Source organism: Psammomys obesus, unplaced genomic scaffold (assembly GCF_907164565.1).
Source record: "Psammomys obesus unplaced genomic scaffold, mPsaObe1.curated_primary_1811, whole genome shotgun sequence".
Taxonomy (NCBI): Eukaryota; Metazoa; Chordata; class Mammalia; order Rodentia; family Muridae; genus Psammomys; species Psammomys obesus.
The window spans coordinates 6886277-6909163 of NW_026585644.1; the positions used below are offsets into that span (position 1 = coordinate 6886277).

Here is a 22887-nt window from a genome sequence, read left to right on the forward strand (position 1 = left end):
CTTCCTTCCTTCCTTCCTTCCTTCCTTCCTTCCTTCCTTCCTTCCTTTCTTTGCTTCTTTCTTTCTTTTTTTCAAGATAGTGTCTCTGTGTAGCTTTGGCTGTCCTGGACTCATTTTGTAGGCCAGGCTGGCCTCAAACTCACAGAGATCTACCTGCCTCTGCCTCCCTAAGTGCCATGATTACGGACATATGCCACGGTGCCTAGTTATCTATGTCCAACAAAAGAAAAAAAAATGTAAAAAGTCACATACTGGAAGGAAAACTGGCTTCATAGTTGGTAAAAGTATAGTTCTTTTAATGTCATTATTGCAGTTACCAAATTAGCACTGTGTAGATCTCTGTTTCTTGACCTTCAGATAAACTTCATATGGGAAGAAAAGCTTCTGTTATCCTGCTGAGTACCAGGATCTCAGCTCCAGGCTCCTCACATGCTCAGTGCTGGTAGTGGGATTAGCAGCTGTCATGACAATCACATAGTGTTAGAGCTGACAAACTCGGCATACTTTCAATCGATCAAGTTTGGTTTTAATTTAAAGAGTAATTTCATTTAGCAATGTTATTTAAACAAATGTAAGAGCTCTCATAAGCACTCATATGCAATAAATGATCAAAGCCATGGCTATTTATCTTCTATTTGCTAAAAATACCAAGATAATATTTTAAAGAAAAATTTCCATTCCATTCTTAGCTACAACTGTGGAGAGTGTGAGCCAGAAAAAAAAAAAAAAATAAGAAAGGCATTTTCTAGCACTTTGCAGGAAAAAAAAAAGCATATTTGCATGCCACTTGGAAAAATGCGTCTCTTGTCTTCAAATTAACATATAAATAGCATTAATCAGTATTTAAAAAACTGTGAAAATTGAATTACAGAATTGCCCTTCGTTTCTTTGCAATCATATTAAGTTATATCATTTTATATTATAAGGTTTTGAGTAATTTTATTACATTTAACATACCAGGAAATGTGAAGATAGGAACATTTTTACTGTCATATTTTTAGTATTTATATTCTTTACAAAAAAAAAAAAGAGTTTCATTTTCAGTGAGTCAAAGTATATTACTACCCCATCAATGTGTTATGGTTATCATGAGCCTAATGGTGGAACAGGGCACAAACGGATTACTTTGTACTTGTGATCAGCTGTCCACACTGGGTTTCACTGTTCTAAATTCAAGATATTGACATGGCTCTACTTTTGGTGGATCATGAGTGTTTCCCTGCCGTTTCCAGCCTTGAGTGCTGTTTCCATTCTTTAGTCATGGCTGTCTTTCATCTTCAAATCAATAGCAATCCATTTTACATCACATTACTCTGACTCTCTAGTCTCCTTCTTTAACTTATCCTAGTGCTGTAATTATATTAAGCACAGACAATCTATTAAGAACAAAACAAACACACACACAAAAAAAACCCATAGCTTTCTGTTAGCTGGTTAGCACATTAGTTTGTCTACAATCTGAAATTCTTCTTGCCATATTACATAGAAAGATTCACAAGCTCTAGATATTGGAGCATGGCCATGCTTGGGGGAGGGGGCATTTTTCTGTCTTCCACAGTAGGTAACAAAACTGCTAAGAGTGAAACCAAAAATGCAACATGGGTTTCTGAACCATTAAGTATACTAGAGATCTACCAAGAGAATAAGAGAAAATAAAATCCAAGAGCGGATCAAAGTTTATAAACTACAAAAGCTACTTCAAGGCAAAGGGCACCTATTCTCTCGCAACCATGGACTTTTATTTCCTTTCTAATTCTATAACTGAGAAGAGAAAAATATAGGAACACAACAAGATAACTTACAAAATTCCTCCCCAATGAATCTGAACCCTATCCTACTTAATGATCCTATCCCACTTTTTCTTTATTGTAGTAGAACTGTTTAGCCCTGAAGAGATGAGCATGAAAATGTCACCAAGATGTTGTGCCTATAAGCCAGGACTTGATTGGATGTGTGGCCAGACTGGCATTTCTGAGATGCATCTTACCCAGGGTCCTCCTTCACGATTAGCTTCTTTAGGTGTACGGATTTTAGTATGTTTATCCTATATTATGTGGCATATATCCACTTATAAGTGAATATATACCGTATCTATCTTTCTGCTTCTGGGATACCTCACTCAGGATGATCTTTTCTAGTTCCCTCCATTTGCCTGCAAATTTCATGATTTCCTTGTTTCTAATTGCTGAGTAGTATTTCATTGTGTAAATGTACCACAATTTCTGTATCCATTCCTCCATTGAGGGACATCTGTGTCGTTTCCAGGTTCTGGCTATTACAAATAAAGCTGCTACAAACATGGTTGAACAAATGTCCTTGTTGTGTACTTGAGCATATTTTGGAAATATTCCTAGGAGTGGTATAGCTAGATCTTGAGGAAGAGCTATTCTTAATTGTCTGAGAAAAGAGCCAGATTGAATTCCAAAGTGGTTGTATAAGTTTACATTTCCACCAGCAATGTGGGAGGGTTCTCCTTTCTCCACATCCTCTCCAGCATGTATTGTCACCTGAGGTTTTATCTTAGCCATTCTGATGGATGTAAGGTGAAATATCAAGGTTATTTTTATTTGCATTTCCCTAATGACTAACGACATTGAACATTTCTTTAAGTGTTTCTCTGCCATTCTATATTCCTCTACAGAGAATTCTCTGTTTAGCTCTGTACCCCATTTTTAATTGAATAACTTGATTTGTTGCTTTTTAACTTCTTGAGTTCTTTATATATCCTGGATATTAGCCCTCTGTTAGATATAGGGTTGGTGAAGATCCTTTCCCAATCAGTAGGCTGTCGTTTTGTTTTGATGACAACATCCCTTGCTTTGCTCAGAAAGAAAAACAGGATGGACATTGGAAGAAGGAGAAAACAGGAAACAGAACAGGAGCCTACCACAAGGGCTTCTGAAAGACTATACCCAGCAGGTTATCAAAGCAGATGCTGAGACTCATAACCAATCTTTGGGCAGAGTACAGGGACTCTTATGAAAGAAAGGGGAGATAGTAAGACTTGGAGGGGACATGAGCTCCACAAGGAGATCAACAAAGCCAAAAAATCTGTGCACAGGGGTCTTTTCTGGGACTGATACTCCAACCAAGTACCATTCATGGATATAACCTACAACCCCTCAGATGGCCCATGGTAGCTTAGCATCTAAGAGGGTATCCTAGTAAGGGGAACATGTTTCTGACATGAACTCAGTGGCTGGCTCATTGATCACCTCCCCCTGATGGGTGAGCAACCTTGCCAGGCCACAGAGGAGGGCAATGAAACCAGTCCTGATGAGTCCTGATAAGTTAGGGTCAGATGGAAGGGGAGGAGGACCTCCCCTATCCATGGACTTAGAGAGGGGTAAGGAAGGATATAAGGGAAGGAGATTGTGATTGGGAAGGAATGAGGGAGGAGCTACAGCTGGTATACAAAGTGAATAAGCTGTAATTAATAAAAAATAAAAATTTAATAAAAAAGAAACTGGGATGCAGAAGTTATCAGATATTTTCAGAGATGAATTTGGTTGTCCTCTTGTTAGAGAAATATAACATACATTTGCAACTATTTCAGGGAATAAAACTCTATAAAAGTAATACATAATAAAGGGAATGAACTTGAGTAATAAAAACAAAACCAAAAAATCTGTGAGCAAGTAGATGAATTCAAGATCAATTTATGGTACCAGACTAGACTAAAGCAAAAGCATGTGAGGAGTCAAACATTGTAGATAAAGAAGAAGAGAGGAAAGTCAGAGGGAGCATGGATGGGAGTGAGGAAAGAGTGGTAGGAAGAGAGAGAGAGCAGGGTCAGAGACAAGACAGACAGACAAAAACAGAGAGACAGAGAGTGACTAACAGCTGATAAACACCTTCAGCAAAGTGGCTGGATACAAAATTAACTCAAAAAAAAAAATCAGTAGCTTCCTGTATACCAAAGACAAAAGGGCTAAGAAAGAATCAGGGAAGCAACACCCTAAACAATAGCCACTAATAACATAAAGTATCTTGGTGTGACTCTAACCAAGCAAGTGAAAGACCTGTTAGAAAACAAAACAAAACAAAAACAACAAAAACTTCAAGTCTCTGAAAAAATTGAAGAAGATATCAGAATATGGAAAGATCTCCCTTGCTCATGAATAGGTAGAATTAACACAGTGAAAATGTCCATCCCACCAGAAGTAATCGACAGATTCTATGTAATTGCCATCAAAATACCTACACAATTCTTTACAGAACACAAATGAACATTTCTTTAAGTGTTTCTCAGCCATTCGACATACCTCTGTTGAGAATTCTCTGTTTAGGTCTGTACCTTATTTTTTAATTGGATTATTTAGTTTTTTGGTGTTCAGTTTCTTGAGTGCTTTATAGATTCTGGATATTAGCCCTCTGTCAGATGTAGCCTAGGTGAAGATCTCTTCCCAGTTTGTAGGCCGTTGTTTTGTTCAATTAACCATCCAGCAAAGAAACCAGAAAAGCCAAAAAAAAAAAAAAAAAAAAAAAAAAAAAAAAAAAAAAAAAAAAAAAAGCAAAAACAAAACAAACAAAAAAACCTGGGTCCAGGGAGGACTGCAGATGCATCAACCAAAGGCCATACATAGAAAGAACCTAGACCCCTGCTCAGACATAGCCCATAGACAGCTCAGTCTCCATGAGGGTAAGGGGAATAGAGACAGTCTCTGACATGAACTCAGTTGCCTGGTCCTTGGACACTTCTCCCTGGTCGGGCGTCCTAGCCAGCCCACAGAGGAAGAGGATGCAGGCCACGCTGACGGGATCTGATAGGCTAGTGTCAGACAGTAGGGAAGGAGGACTTCCCCTATCAGTGGACTAGGGGTGACAGATAGGGAAGAAGATAGGGAAGGAAGAGAGAGGGAACATGAGACTGACTGGGAGGAGATTAGGGAGGGGGCTACAGCTGGGGTACAAAGTGAATAAATTTTAATTAATAATAATAATAAGCAAAAAAAGGCAGACTGTTGAGAGCTGACACAGAAGGAAAGTCTGAAACAAGGAAATTCATTTAGAAACCCAGTGATCTGAGATGGATGGTCAGAGACAGAGAGGAATGCAGAGGAAGCTGTGTTTTCCCGGACTGATCTATGTGGACACTTCCTATGTAGTGTTAGTATGCTCAGTGTCGTCTGGGGCTGAAGGTGAAAGGCTATTCTACGTGTGTGAAGAAACAATGGCTTGATTTGAATTATTTCGCTGTAATAAAGGAACAGTTGTCACTTTATTCCTATATTCTTTTTAAAAGCTTCCCCACACCAACTTACAATTAAACTCTACCCAAACACGGGGCTAAACATTTCAGTTACTATCCACACTCTTTTCAGGGAGCCAAAGTTAAAACCACTTACAAATGAAACTACAATCAATTAATGTGTTCAGAATACTAAAACTGGTAGGCGGTAAGGCTCACTCTCAGTTTTACTTTTGTCTGCTTTTAAAAGCCTACAATTAACAGCAAAACTTTGTGAAAAGAATGGGCAAATTTTATTAGCCGTTATGTCTCCATTTTGAACATCTAAATGATTTAAGGTTCTAGAAAACAATACCAGCAAGGAAAATGCTTCATAAATGCAGAGAAGAAAAGAAAAAAGAAAAGAGATAGTGACATGGTAGTAATGAAATGATATCCATAATCAAAAAATGCATTTTGTTCAGTAAAGACAGAAAACCATTAAGAGAGACATTCAGTATTTGTAAATGATCATTTCATAGTTCTATTATGAACGTTTTGAAAATGAAATGAATTATTACACTTGAAATAAAATTTTAACCCCTCAAAATGTAAAAAAACATTTTCTTTACATTTAGATTATTTATTTATTGATACATAGCCTGGAAGCATTTCTTAGTTTAGTTCTAAAATTATATTATGACATATCATAAACCATATCAAAACATTTATAAAGTAATAGATAGTTGGGTAAGTCCTACCTCTTTAAGATTAGCTACATTTCAGTCCTCAGATTAGTGAGGATATTCTCTCACATCTCAGAAGACACAGAACAGACATTAAGCATGAACACTGAGGAAAGAAGACACTTCCGAATTATCCAGGCACACTCATTCTAGTTAACTGAGTTTCTTAAAATGGTGAACTCTTTCTGATTGAGACAGAAGAGGAGGGAAAAAGATGTGATAAAAGGGGAAAATTGAGAGAGGCTTAAGAGTGAGAAGTTTTTGTGTTCTACTGCTCCCTCCTCCAGACGGGGAAGCAATGCACTCTTTGGTGGGGGCCTTCAGAAGGTAGTAGTCGACACCCGTCAATGATGCCCCAATACTACACCCACAGGCAAGAAAGACTCTGCCAACAACATCAACAAACTTAAAGCCAACTTTGGTTTTGCCGTTGTGAAACCCAGAGTAAGGAAACCACTGAGCTGAGCCTAGAAAGTTAGCAAGTTGTAGTGTTTTGTTATGTACCCGTGGGACACAAACTTACAGAGCAGTGTTTCCCATTGATGATAGAATGGACACAGAGACCGCTTCAAGCAAGGCCATTGTGACTAAAGTACAAGTATTTTAAATGACTGCAATTATATGTCTGTTACCTTCAGTTTTCAAGTCTTCCTTGTGATATCCTCTTGTAAAGTAGAAACTATACATTCAACTTGGTAAAGCTCTTCATTATTTTATACAAATTGAGGAACTATTCCAGCATATGGAGAGTATTGTAACTTGAGAATTCATCATTTAGTTTAAGATTGCTTTGGTAGGTACTACAGAGATATACCAATTCTAACATATAAGGTATCACTATATCACCCAGAAAAGGCAAAACCATAATTCCCATATAACGTAAAAACTTATTTAACCATAGTCTTACAAATGACATATGTCTCCATGAAACAGATGCTTATATTTAGTGTTGGAACATAAAAATAAATGCAGGCTGAAATAAATCATAATAGAGTAATCCTGCTTTTTTTTTTTTATTAAATCGGGAGTAGGAATAGGTAAAGAGGATCACATTTCTCTCACATTATTGGGTACATTATTACATAGCATTAAGAGAAGGTTGCTAACCTATTGGTTGGCCTAAGCTTTCTTACCATTTTAAACACCTGTTAAGTTCCTTATAAGCTTGATTGGAGAGAACACAAACACATTACTATTTAGCTACTAAGAGTAAAACAAAATATCCCAGAAGACTTTCACTCATCCATTACTTTCCAAACACAGAAGTTTTTGAATTCAGGTATCCAGGGCTAACAAGCAATGTAAGGGAAACTGACTTCAAATTAAGACCACAGTGGTGTTCAGTGGATAAGAGCATCAGTCTTCTTACTGGAAATGATGGAGGAAGCTTTCTGTTCTTTGCTATGTGTATAAATATAGAAATTGCCATGTCTTAAAATGTATTTACATAAATCCATTGTAAAACAAAGCAGACTTCTTCAACCAAAGAGGAGAATTTTGGGTAGTATTATTAGTCAAAATGATAATATTTTAAAATGGACCAGCATGAAGACAATGTCTTAGTGACTTAGAAATTAATTCTATGGTCAAAACAAACCAATAATCGTGATGCAAATGAGTATGAAAGCAAGTGTCCACAGGTGAGTCTTGAGTTCAAAGAAATGAAATTCAAGTAATTTGTAACTTAATAAAGGATCTTATTAACTGTGTTTGTAGAGCCTACTTCTGAACAAACTAAATTAAATTTTCACCACAGGATGATTTAAACAAAACGCATTTAAATATATGTGCTAGAGTTACTATCTACCCCAACTAAAACACGTTCATTTCCGCACTATCATTATATCTAGGAACTGAAAACAACACAAATGTCCTCCAACTAATGAAGTGACAAGTGAAATGTGGAGGATATCCACAGCGGAATTCCACTCAGGTGTAAGAAGAACTGAAATCTTCAGTTAAGTTGGAGAAAGTAGAAAATGTGAGGTAATACAGATCCAGAGATACAAACACCTTGCAGTGTCTCCGATCCGTGGTCCCTGGCGTGGATCCTGTAGATGAGGGCGTGTGTGACCCAGAGTAACCACAGAAACTAGGAAAGTAACCGGAGATTGGTTGATGACAGGACAGGGCACTCTAGAGAGAAGACGAGCAGCTCACAAGTGTTTTGAGGGATGAAAGGAGAAAACTGGCTCACAGAGGGACTCTGCTGAGGAATGAGGAAGGGAGGCAATACAGAGAGAAATGAAGAAGGAGTAAATACCACAAAGCCCGCTTAAAGGAGTAAAGAGAATCGTTATCATGTGCTCACCTAAACGTAATTATGCATTTATATATAATAAGGTTACACCAGAGAAGTGATCTTAATTTCTTAGTTTTCACTCACGCTTCTTTATATTGCACCTTTATAATTGCTAGAAAATGAAAACAAAACCTTTCATATACTCCCGGAAAGTGTGCAAGATTGAATGGCTAGAGGGCTTATAGCAGTAGGCTGTCTTTTTTTTTTTCTTGCCTTTATAGGGAAGCAAACTAAAAGCATCTTTAAATGAGATGACACAGGCACCTTGTGTGTATGTGTTTGCAGATACATGCATACGTATAAACAAGCTTGCCATAAATCAGCAGCCACAGATCTAAGTTTTGCCGTTTTGGTCACTGGCATCAAACAGAAGCTCTGTTCGATTCAAACAGCATTAAATGCTGTGTTTGGGTATACAGTTTGTACTTTTTATTTTAAATATAATTGCATGAATCAAAGGGTAGCTGTGTTAGAAGACTCTACTGTAAGTTAACTCTACTCGCTCACTGTGTCCTCACAATAACCAGATGAGGATAAACACCTAGAAAGGATGATATGACAACATTTTACAATTTCTTTACAATTCTGAACTAGGAAAGAAAACTTTGAAATGTATGTTTCCTGTTGAGTTGGTCCTAAAATACAAATGTCATTTATTAATACAAATGTTTCCTTTCCTATTCTGCATGTAGACGACTCATATGAATTTCTGAAAAATCAAACCTACTGTTCCAAGGAGAGCTGACCCAGACTCTCCATAGGCTCATTACAGTGTGCTCTAGATACTGGGTTCCAAATGGGCATAGCACTGAATGTTTTAAAGTGGATATTTCCCTGTGAACAAGAGTGAGGACCTGGTGGCCAATGTTCAGGAAGAGAATATCATCTGCTAACATAATCTGGTACATCAAAAGCTAATAACAACTAGATGATTTGTGCTAATGATTTGTTTTTGAGGAGTGAGAAAACAGAAGGCAATGGAGAGATGTGTTAACACTTAATATTTGTGCAAAGGCTCATGGGTCATAGATTTGCAATTACAGCAGGAGGTGGAAACATTTCTAAAAGAAACCATCCCTGTTACACTGACAAGGCATCTATCCAACAGAAATCACCTTTATAGAGAAAAAAAGACAAGAGTGTTGAGGTGTTTTAATAGTTCTCCCTCCCATTATAACTTGAACTCCAGAAGTTTCCAAATATACAGGTAGGAAATGGTTATGATTCTTCATAGGGTAGCAAATTACCTGTTTTTTTTTTTCACTTTGATTTCACTGTAGCCCCACACTTGAATATCCTAGATTTTAATGTGCTGCAATGGAAAATTGGTGGTCTGTTTAATAATGTACTTTTTCTATTGGATTTTACAAATACACACACACACACACACACAAACATATATATATATATATATCTTTGAAAATAGAAGTAAACTAAATAAATAATTATTACAAAATGTCTATCTGCTTTTCTCCAATTATCCTATTGCTCAAGCTTGAGCTTGGTAGAATATAAGCAAATGTATGTAATGCCACTGGGAAGGGGTTGTGAAAGCAGGTAGTGAAGAAAATGTTGAAAAACCAAAGGCTTCTAATTTGAATGTATGTGACACCTAATCTTCATTTAAACTTTAAGAGATTAAGAACGGCTGTGGAAAGCCATCTCTCAGAGTGTTTAGGAGGGCATTTCTAGGAAGGCTCTGAAGAGGGAATACCCACTTAGAATATGGAATAAGTAAAAACGAAAAAGTGAACTGAGCACCGGTGTTCATCTCTTTCCGCTTTCTTACTGTGAGTGTCACGGTGGCTAGCTGCATCATTTTCCCACTCCCAAAACTCCCTGGCATGGAGAGCTCTACCTTCATAATGCTGACAAGATAAACACTTGATGTTGATGCTTTGATAAGCAATAATGAAGATTTTATGCACACACACACAAATCATATATGTGTGTGTATATAATAGTTATAGATATTACATAATTAATTTTAAAAAGAACAGTATATAATTAAGTTATACATACTTACAGTGATTAAAGCCTTATATAAATTATTGTTTGGAGAAATAATAGGTAGTTCACATACACTAGGGTATCTCACAGGGTGGGTAATGCATGTGCCACCACTCGTGTGAAATGTCTGACTGCAAATATCCAGAACCTATGGAAAGTCAGGTTTGGCTGCTCATGTCTATACTTGCAGCGCCCTTAGTGAGATGCAACCAGACTCAGAATCCCTGATGGCTTACGGGCCAGCAAGCCTGGTTTATGCAGGACTGGACTACAAATAGACCATGTTTCACACCAGGTGGGAAGTAAAGAATGGACTACAGGTGGTCTTCTGATATCACGTGTGTGCCATGGCATGTTCATGCCTGCACTCCCATGGAGGAATACGTACAAGCGCATGTGCACTTTCATGCACGCTCACATGCATCCTATACAAATGGCACAAACGCACTCATATGAGACGGAGAGGCACAGGACAGAACTACGCATAGCTACACTGAAAGAGCAGGCTAAAATATTCCACAGTATTTGTAATAATCAGAAGTTTCCTGATAGTCAGCAGAGACAACAAGCAAGCACGTAAGTAGAAAATTTTCTTGGTTTTCATACTACAAACATACAGATTTTTAAAAAGATAGTTTTGTTTATTGAATAGCTTCCACAAACAGATACAGATAATTAACCCTAGGAAATATTCCACTAGTCAGAAACTAATTAATTCTGACTACTTGACTTTGTTTACATAGTGTATTTACTGTTTTGTCTTAATTTTTAATTCTCTGATATGGGAGAATGGAAAGAAAGCAGATGTGGCTGTGAAAATAAACCACATGTGTGGGCAGGAACCAGTCATTCTTTCTGGGGGAAGGAGGACAAAGGGGACAAAAAGAATGTGTATAGTACAGGTCATTCAAAAATAGAAATGAAGGGCATCTTCAAAATGTATATCCTGTGCCCAGACTTTTTTGGTCCTGTTGTTCTCCTTGTGGAGCTCCTGTCCTCTCCCCGTCTTACTATCTCCCCTCTTCTTTCATAAGATTCCCTGCACAAAAGTTTGGCTATAAGTCTCAGCATCTTCCTCAATACCCTGAAGAGTAGAGCCTTTAAGAGGCCCTCTGTGGTAGGCTCCCATCCTGTTTCCTGTTTTCTCCCTCATCTGATGTCCATTCTCTTTACTTTTCTGAATGGGGATTGAGCATTTTAGCCAGAGTCCTCCTTCTTGATTAGTGTCTTTAGGTGTACAGATTTTAGTATGTTTATCCTATAATCCTATATTACATATCTAATATCCACTTATGAGTGAGTATATACCATGTGTATCATTCTGCTTCTTGGATACCTCACTCAGGATGATATTTTGCAGTTCCCACCATTTGCCTGTAAATTTCATGATTTTCTTGTTTTTAATTGCTGTGTAATATTCCATTGTGTAAATATACCACAATTTCTGTATCCATTCCTCAACTGAGGGTCATCTCTGTTGTTTCCAGCTTCTAACTATTACAAATAAAACTGCTACAAACATGGTTGAGTAAATGTCCTTGTTGTGTACTTGAGCATCTTTTGGATATATGCCTAAGAGTGGTATAGCTAGATCTTGAGGAAGCACTATTCCTAATCATCTGAGAAAGTGCCAGATTAATTTCCAAAGTGGTTGTACCAGTTTACATTCCCACCAACAGTGGAGTTCTTCCCACCAACATCCTCTTAGCATGTGTTGTCACTTGAGTTTGGTCTTTCCTGAGACTGATACTCCAACCAAGGACCACTCATGGAGATAACCTAGAACTTCTGCACAGATGTAGCCCATGGCAGTTCAGTGTCCAAGTGGGTTCCATAGTAAAGGAAACAGGGACTGTCTCTGATTAGCCTGCTCTTTGATCACCGCCCCTTGAGGGGGGGGGCAGCCTCACCAGTCACAGAGGAAGACAATACAGCCACTCCTGATGAGACCTGATAGACTAAGATCAGAAGGAAGGAGAGGAAGACCTCCCCTATCAGTGGACTTGCATGGACTTGCAGTGGAGGGGCATGGGTGAAGAAAGGGAAGGGAGGGTGTGTTGGGAGGGGAGGAGGGAGAAAGGGAGCTACAGGTGGGATACAAAGTGAATAAACTGTAATTAATAAAAATTAAAAAATAATGTATATCGACCAAAAGAAATTACCATGCTTCTTCTTTGTGCTTTGTAGTTTCTTCAAGCACTGCTATAATCTGCAATATCACTGTGTGGGAAACTGTTGAAATACCCAGGTCAATCTTTCCTGCTTCCCTTCAGCATTCATGTACAGAACTTGAAGATAATGCAGGAGTGATCTTGTTCTACCATAGCAGTACCTTGGAGCCTGCCAGAGTAGAATCTGAGTGATGGAGGAACCTCCAGACTTGGAAACAAAGACAGAGATAAAGTAGCCCATGGTCTTAGATGATTCATGATTATCTACTATGTTCAAGGAAATTATGCAATATGCAGGCAAATGATGGGAAATGGAAAAGATCATCCTGAGTGAGCTACCCCAGAAGCAGAAAGACAGACATGGTATATACTCACTTATAATTGGATATTAGACATATAATAGAGGATAATCATACTAAAATGTGTACACCTAAAGAAGCTAAGCAAGAAGGAGTACCCTGGGTAAGATGCTCAATCCTCATTTAGAAAAGCAAGTGAGATGGACATCAGAAGAGGGAGAAAACAGAGCATAAGATAGGAGCCTACTATAGAGGGCCTCTGAAAAACTACCCAGCAGTGTATCAAAGCAGATGCTGAGACTCATAGCCAAACTTTGGGCAGAATGCAGTGAATCTTATGAAATATGGGGGAGGTAGAAAGACCTGGAGGTCCACAAGACTGGAGCTTCACAAGGAGAGCAACAGAACCAAAAAATCTCAGCACAGGGGTCTTTTTTGAGACTGATTCTCCAACCAAGGACCATGCATGGAGATAACCTAGAACCCCTGAACAGAAGTAGCCCATGGCACTTCAGTCTCCAAGTGGGTGTCCTAGTATGGGGAACAGGGGCTGTCTCTGACATAAACTCACTGGCTGGCTCTTTAATTACCTCCCCCTGAGCAGGAGGGGGGTGGTGAGCCTTACCAGGCTACAGAGAAAGTCACTGCAAACAGTCCTGATGAAAGCTGATAGGCTAGGTTCAGATGGAGGACCACCCCTATCAGTGGACTTGGGAAGGGGCAAGGGAGGGAAAGAGAAAGGGAGGGATTAGAAGGGGATGAGTGAGGAGGCTACAGCTGGAATACAAAGTGAATAAATGGTAATAAATAAAAAAATTAAAACAATAAAATGGAGAGATTCTCAGGATGAACATGGAAAGCAGATATGGATATGTTTCTTTAAGTTAGTTTAACTGCAGGCAGGGCAGACAGGTGTCTGGAGAAGGAATGTGTTTTTTTAGAGTTCAGGAACATTAAAACTCAAAAGTTTTTACAGACATATCGATTTCCAAAAGATTATTTTCTCTACCACAGATTTTATATTAAAGCTATGCTTATCTAATTATTTGTATATCTAAGTCAACTTCTCTGCATTATTACTATGATTAATTTCTTTTTTATTAATTAATATGCTTATTCAATTTGTATCTTGGTTGTAGGCCCCTACTCCTCTCCTCCCAGTACTACCCTCTCTCCCACATCCCCCTCCCCTATTCCTCAGATAGGGGAATCCCCCTATCCAAACATCACACCTCATCTGTTCATATGGGGACTGAGTTCATCTTCTTCCCCTGTAGCCTTGTAGAAAATTCCCATCAGGGGAATACGTTCTAACTATATTGATGACACTTCAGGCACTATTATACAAGTAAAACAGAAAGCCGCATTATTGTAAGTTTGTAATTACATTTTATTTACTTAGTCATTTATTAATTCTTTGACTAATTTATTCATTTTGGAAACAGAGTCTCACAGGCTGCCCTGTAAGTTTTGATATTACTGCCTGTAATTCCCGACTGCTAGGATTACAGGCGTGTTCCATCAGGCTGAACCTCAAATTGCTTTTTAACCTTTTAACTTTGTTCTTTCCTAAAACTGCAGAGCTCAAAGAATCCCTTCTCTGTCCCCAGAATATGGGGATATTTCACAACTTTCTCCTTACCGTTTAACTCTTTAATATAGTGTTAAAACTCTCTGTTCAAAATAAAACATGTTGGCTGTGCCAAGGAGGAGAAAACAGTAATGAATATGAATGTAGCAAATTAAGACTGGGCAAAGCGAATGACTTTATCAGGTCCGTTATGGTTTTCAGTCACAGCAGTCACCACCACTCCATGCTCAAAAATAAATAAAAAATAAATGTTTTGTGTGTGGGGTGTGGGGGGGTCGGTAATCATCAACTGGGAGCAGAGTGGAGCTGAGGCAGAAGAAAACTGACTAGGAATCTTGGGTTTGAGGTTCTGAGTGCAGCAGTATTTTCTCCGTTTTATTTATTTATTTTTTACCTATTTATTTGTTTGTTTGTTTGTTTTCTCTCTCCTTGCCAGGCACACTGAAGTTCTCAGTTTTCAGCTGATGGCCTGCCACTTGGATTAATCCTCCAGTCCTGCCAGATATTTATGATAGCTTCCCACTGGTTTTGTTTTTATTTGCTTAAGTTCGAATGTTTTTGTTTGTTTGTTTGCTTGCTTGCTTGCTTGTTTATGGCTGGATTTAGCCTAGAGTGACCAGAAAACCGGTTTGACCTTTATTCTTCTCCATGTTCCCTGCTGCTGGGGACTGTCCTTTAATGAAACATTGAAAGCCACTTATAATACATTTCAAAAGTAGAAGGCTTTATTTTTAAAATCATATTCCTAATTTAAAGAAGTGCTATAATTACTTTATCAACAAGTATTTTTTGAGATGGTATAAGGCACCAGAAAGTTGTATTAATTATATCTAATAAATTTATATCTAAGGGCACATATGCGCTTAATTAGATAAATATATATTTTGTATGTTAGCTGTTACATTCATAGCAATGCAAATTTTAATTTGTATTTTAAATATAAATATCATTATGTAATTTATGTAAATATATAATAGATGTAAATATGTAATAAGTGAATCAGTGACAGTCTATGATCATCTTAGATGAAAATTTACTCTGTAAGGCTTAGGATAATTATTCTTTATGCTAACTTCTCTCACAAGATGCATATGCAAACCAATTTTCCAAACAAGAAAACATTTCTCAAAGTGCTTGAAATCATACAATTCATCAGTATTTTAAGTATTTTAAAATACTTGAATCTAAAAAACAAAGAAACATACAAACATACAAATAAAAACTGTTGAAATAAAGAAGTAAAAGACCAGTGGAACTGTAGAGGAAGCCATGCAGAGTAGAGAGCGGGGAATGAAAAAGTGGGGCCTACTCACCCTCATCTACATTTTATCATGTTAATCTTTTCCTTGAAGAGTTCATTTTAAAATTATTTATCTGTCCATGGTTTGTTTGTGAGGAGTATGTACCAAGACATGAATGTGGAGGTCAGAGGACAGTTTGTTGATTGGTTGTCTCCTTACACCATGGAATAAACGCCAGGTGATCAAAAGCACCTCAAGCCACTGGACCTCCTCACCATGGCTTACAACTTTTGTTTGTTTGTTTATTTTTAATTCAACCTTCTCTTTCTTCATCTGCCGATAAGTTTTCCAGAAGCTGTATTGCAATTTTGGCACAATTAAAGTATAACTTTTGACACCTAAGCTTGATGATCCTGGTTGGTGTCCCTTTGAATAGTCAAAGGGAAAAAAAGAAAAAAGAAAACATAGGATTAAAACATCTATAGATGAATAGTCATTGCAGTAATTAAGCCAAATTACATAAATCAGATAAAATAGAATGTTTATGGTAAAAGGTCCAATTGTAGAAATAAATTTTATCTTTGATGTTCTTCTCCCATAAGGAGAATACACAGCTTCATTTATGGTGTCCCCAGATAGAAATTTTATTTCTGAAATTCAGGAACGGTTTGGGGAAAGCACGGAGACCTACGGTAACCTTCAGCCACTAGATGGCGCCCAGGCATCTATGGCAAATGATATGTCTATGGACACCACATGTCCATAGACTATTCGATCACTGGAGGCAACATGTGAGAGCAGTGCAAACTGAAAGAGAGGGTGTTTAGATATCTGCTGGACTGACAGATCGTAACAGATTGTAAATTACCTAAAACTACGCATGAATCATTCTCACGAAGGTCCTCTTTCATGAGCACACATTTTCCTTCACAAAAGAAGCCATAGACATCTTTGTTTGTATTCCGTCTCTACATCCTGCTTCTTCTAGAAGCCATCTCTACCACGTTAAGTAATTTTTTAAAGTCATTACAGACTCATTGATCCCATTATTTAGTGAGCTCATTTACCATATGAAACATTCCTCTTGGTCATGGCAACATGTAGCAATTATGAAAGGGTATAGTGATTTCACTAGAAGGTGTGACCTTCTTTACTATGACAAAACCCTCTGCTCACCATGAGGAGTGCATATGCCTTCTACTATGCAAAAGGCTGACCTTAAAAATACCCATTCATTTTGTTGTCCATTTAGACTTCTGCAAAGTAAAGCCGTCATGGCGGGAGTTTTCCCACACACAAAACAAACATAGTAAGGGCTAAGAAGACTGGGATTTCCTGCCCTCTGCCATCAGTAATTGAACTGTTCACAACTTTGGAATTCATCTTGGAAATGATTAAAAACTAGAGACTAGATCAAAATAAGAAATCTTTCATAAGCTGAAGGAGAGTTTGCAATTCCACAAATAAAAGAATTTTGGAAATGTAGTTTCAGTAAAAATGTTTCACTTCCTGTTGATCAGTGCTGAAAGTTTATAACAGGTAGTAGTTATAATTTTGTAGACACACGGGGAGAATGTGCAGTACTCCCTGAAAACTCGGGCCAGGCTCTGAATTTAAGAATATGGGCATTTTTTTCCTAAGATATGCATCAGAACTCTGTTATGTGTTTTCATTTTGCTTTTTGTGAAGGAAAATTTAGGTATGCATTTTTAAATTTTCTTTGTTTTCTCTTCCACATTTAGTGTAAGAAAATATATATTAAGGTTCAAGACAAAATGGAGAATTTTGAAATAGGAGAAACACATCTGCCACCAGGGGTACTGCAAAATTAATATAAAGAGAGAGAGAACGAGAGACAGAGACAGACACAGAGAGAATATGAATGGCTGGGTTTGTCCTGAGGTGCAAAATCATTTGTGGAGCACCTACCATGTATCAAGAACTAATTGACTATACATGTAAATTATAAACAATAGGCTGGAGTATAATGGGAAAGAGAATAGAGAAAGGACTACTATATTTAACCATCGTGATACAGGAAATATAAAAAGCAAAGGAAGACGGGGAGATTTTACACAAGATTTCCACAAGACAAGAAGGAGCTGATTGTTTTGTACTGAAGTCCTAGGAGAAGGTGTAATTTTGGATAGTACAGATTATATTACAAGGTATTATGGAATTATTTTATTGTTTTTGAGCCTGCTGAATTCTTTTTGGACACATTGGAGTCAGCAATGAAGGCTAAATTAATTATCTCAAATTAATTTAGCGGTCACCAGTGTCAACCTATTTTAATACTATGAAAATAGAATCTCGAACATATGATGAATTGTTTGCTACTCACATGGAGCAGTTGTAAATATTAAATAACTTTATCTTGTGGGATGAGGAAAAACTCTGAAAATTTTCCTGTTTTCACAAGGCATTATATAAGCATTATATAAGCTACATTCCAACCCTATTTTATTAATTATTTTATTATAAAATAGAGCTGGTGACCTGTAATTCAACACAGGTGAACAGAAAACAATATTCCACAAACCAAGTATGCTGTCATTTAAAGATTTGAGTTAGTATAAAGTTTTGAGTATTTTATATCGATTTTTTTCAAATTCTAACATTTGAAACATTTGGCTATCTATAGAAGCCATCTATACTGTTTGCTTATAAGCTGTACAGTATTTTCCCCTGGTGAAAACTTGTGTTTTCACCATTCAATATTGTCAAATATAATTGATACACAATGATATTAATTTTACTGGCTAATAATTAATATGGAAAGAGTAAGCAAGCAAGGGGTCCTTCCATGTGGCTGTGTCTAGGTCCTTAAATAATATATATTCTTGCTCAAAATTAAAAGTATGTGGCAAGGTTTACCAGAATGTACTGTCTAATACATTTAACTTTAAGTTAACACATAAATATATTTAAACCTTACATTTCCAGATTCCCATTTTCTAGCAGGCATTACAAAGAAAACATCAATGTCTTATATCCTGATGCTTGTCAGACATGAAAGTTTTGTGGAAGTGTTTTTTGTGTGTGTTTTTAAATTTTTCCTTCTTAACTTGAGCTCTCTCTGGCAATGTAAACTCTCCATGAATGCTGATTTGAAGAGATTATAGTCCAAACATATAACCAGAAAATTGAACTCAAACCTACTTTACCCTAATATCCTGAACTAATGTGATGATTCAGCTGACAAAACTTAACAAGCTTGGAGATATTTATTTCAGAGCACCGCTTTGTGGCCTGCAACTGATACTCACTCCAGCAGGTGTCAACTCAACAACAAATCTACTTTCAAAGTCGAATGAGAATTACACACTGGAATTCCACTAAGGAAACAGCTCCACTTCTTCCACTAAAGGGCTTCTTGTTCACTGATCACTAATGAAAGCACACTTGACTGATGTGCTAAATGAGTTAAGAAAATTCCCTTCTGACCTAAGAACCGTCAGAGTCCACTTCCTAAGTAAGACATAATAAAATAGGCCATCCTGCGATCAAAACAAACATTTCATGATGACTCTTTATCATGTTATCAAGGGATTTGGGGTCTTCATGGCCCCTTTGAACTTGGTGGTAAGTTTCAGTGTGTTTGGCCTGTTGCTGTTAAATAGAGCCCTGACAAGTACTAATGTATATTCTCTGGATTACCTGATACTCTACTCAGAGATGAACTACTGAAGCAAATATATAAAAGACAATTCTGTTATAAGTTACGGTTTCAGACACAACAAAAAAGAGAAAAGAACATCATCAATATATAATATGCAAAAAATATATAATATGCTTGGTAAATTATGAATTATTTATTATTAAAATAACCAACATTATTTTATAACAACTTAGATATTTTATAATAACTTAGATATAGTTGTGGTCCACAACTTTAATGCAAAAATATCTAAAAAAAGATTAAAACAATGTGGCATGGTCATTCACTGTGCTGAATTTTCAAATTCCTCTTGTATTTATTACTAAAATATTTTTCCAATAATATTAATATTGAGATTGGGCTTATATTTTAATTTTCCTATAATAGATTTTACTGAATACAAGTAATCAAAATACACATGCTGGAAACAAATTACCAGGAAAAGAAAGAAAGTTCCTATAAACCAAAGGAATTTCAATAAGTATTCTCTCCTCAAATGATACAAAAGCAAGGACCATGAACATGTATGCTTTCCTATTATCTTTCATATGTAAAGAATTAATCAGCAAATGACATTTTAAACAACAAAGCTAAGTAGGTAAAGGCATTAAGGAAGGATGAGCACAGAAAATTTAAAACTGCCAACATTGTTTGAAAATGACACTGAAATGAACTTTAAATCATTCTAAAGTCATTAACAATTACAGAAAATGGCCAAATCATTTACACACTTTCTGAGTCATTTTAAAGAAATATTCACGTTATCTTATGTATTTATAATTACCATGAAGTGTTTTCAAATAGCCATATCTTTGTAGTGTTAAAAAAATCACTTCATTCTATTCTTTTATGATTATCAAAGTGATTGAACCATGGGTCATTAGAAACTTAACAATCTGTTGCAACTTCAATGTCTTACTTTCCCCCAGGGCAAAGGATTATTCCTCCATCATAATATGTTAGCTAATACCAAAGGCTTTGCCCGACTTCAAAGCAGAGATATTAAAGGCTCACTTTTCACCACAAGGCAGGTGTATTTTTATTAGCTTTCTCTTTCAAAATTGCTATGACTTCACTAGCAGATATCTCGCCAACAACCATTATTGAAAGCCGAAATATAATTGCTAAGTTACGTGCAAAGTCTGAAGCTAAAATACAATGTCACTTGCAGCCCTCCATGATTGACTGAAACCAAGTGTTCCATCATTAAAGCGGAATTACAGCACACAATGCTGTGTTTTCCACGTTCTCCTTTTGAGGCAAGAGGAGTATAAAACCTGCCTATAAATTGAGTTTCTTCTATTTATTCAAGTTTGGGAACACTAAGAAATGTCACGAGCCAGAATTAAATGTCTGTTTAGATTTAAGTGGAGGAAGAGATGTTGTTTTCTGCTGTAATTTTGAGCAGCCAGCCACAAAGGGAAACTCATCTCCCTGTCACTTTGTAAGGCATTTCCTTCTCTAATTGCTCAGACCAGCAGAAATCAACAAACACAAAGTGTCTCATTTTAAAACTGGTTTTGTGTTGAAGAAATGACCCAGAATTTTAGTGGGTTCAGATTGGATTTCTTGTCCTTGATAGAGTTGTGTGTGGAATTCATGAACTCTGCTATTGCTTAAGTGTAGGAAGATTGTTTTGGAAATTCATGAAAATACAACAAGGTATCCATTCATGCTGATCAAAGGACATATTAGCTGCATATTCATTCTACTCCCTGTCTCTAATTAGGTTCTACTCACTTTGGTGATCTAAGTGGAAAGATTCCTTCTGTCATAATGGTATGCAAAGCTATTATAATTACTTTTTTAAGAAAGGTCGACAACTTTTTTATTTGGCTTCAGTGATTTTATGGTGCCTAGATTCCACCGGAAAATATTTAGTCACTCACTTACTTGGACAGAACTCCATCACCTGGAATAGAAATCACAGCAAGTATGCCAGCATCTTTGTACAGACAGCCCTGAAAATATATACCAGGAAAAGCCCTTGCCAAATGACTTGTGTCTGGCCAGCACTACCTTTGAAATATTCTCTGCATTCCAGTTAATGTTAAGATTTATTATAGCATGTGTAAATATATTTTTGCAAGTGTATCTAGAATTTAGATAATATAGTAGCAATACATATTGGATGGATTACCTGACTTCATTTGTGGTTCAACTAGACAGTGGTAATATTATGATTTCTTACCAAAATCTAACAGTCATATTTAGGTTATTTTAAGCAGATTGCATTTTTTAAAAATGTAAATTAATTGAAATAATTTTACAAATCATTAGAGAAATCAATGTGATGTTTAAATATGTACCCATATGAGAAAATGCATAACAATAAATGTAATGAATGGGAGACTAGGAACCTTTTCAAAATAGACAATCTCAAATGTTGTCCACTTCAGCAAGCTAAGTCCATTACTATTCTTTCCACTTATTTTAAATGTTCCTTTCATTCATGCAGAAAGTAGTGAATTAACAAATAAAAAATATGCCAAAGACCATTCTTGGAGAGATTCACACTTCCAATTCCATGGCACAAATTATGACAGCAAAAGGAATTTATCATACTCACTCGGGCCTGGTGTGCTATGTTCTCACCACAGATATATGTCCACCCGGTTCTTTCCTCTATTTAGAAATTCTCCGTGCCAACCAAATCAAGACAGCCATGCTATTTTAAGCTTTATTTGTTTTCTTTAAATTTGGCGGATACCGTTCTTTCCTATAAAATCGGTTGACTCAATACAGGAAAAAAGAAAAGAAAAAAACCCATACACCATTAACTTTCAACAACCCCCATGTGTTATTTGATAACTTGGATTCCTCACACCAGTCCTAATGATTCATGTAGAAAGATGGAGGGCAAATAAATATATTCATGAAATCGTACCCCAATCTAGTTACTTGGGAATAATTCAGTGTTCATTTAAACACTTGACTTGACTAGAACTATGACATTATTTGATAACAGGATATGGAAAGTTATGTATATCAAGCATTTGTATTTTTCATTCTTTGTGTGCTTTGGTACATACATTAAGTTATAGAGTAAACTGTGTTCTTTTCAATTTATGCATCACTTCTAAGTATTAGATTGTAACACTTGATATGACTTAAAAAGAATGCAATAAATAATTGTTTATTGGACCCTACATACATTTTAACAAATTAAGATGAACTAGATTTTATCTACATCTTAGACTATAGAGTTAAGTTTTCCAAACCATATAAACAAAACCATTTGACACCTGGCTCTTCACAGTTCATGAACTTCAACATCTCAAAACACGTGTGGGATTGTCAAACATTCCAGTTCCGTCCCTAGGGGCCCAAACATATGCATCTGTGTATATCATTGTGTCACATGCCAACAAGTTTCCTTGAAAGAAAATTACTGTGTTCCTTTATTGGGGCAGCAAAAGATCACATCCCTGAATCTGTGAGATATGGAACTAGGGCTTCTCATGGAAGAAGTTCAAGCCATGGACTTTCACAAGCTTGCGTCAAGCATGTTCACTCTTTCCAAATCCTATCCTTTCAGAACAACATGGAGCCAAATAATAATGCTGCGAGTATGCAAGAGAGGAGACCTCAAGCCAAAAGTTGTATTTCAGTAGAGCAAACTTTGTAAATTATATAATTTATAATCTCAATCAGGCGAGGCAGGAAAGCAGACGTCAGGGAGTGGGGCAGGTTTTA

At 36.7% G+C, this 22887-nt stretch overlaps 1 protein-coding gene across 3 annotated transcripts in view; it reads right to left on the bottom strand.

The window, feature by feature from the left end:
* The window catches only part of Agmo (alkylglycerol monooxygenase), a 323619-nt gene that overhangs the window by 92807 nt on the left and 207925 nt on the right, over positions 1–22887 (bottom strand). The window lies entirely within an intron of this gene.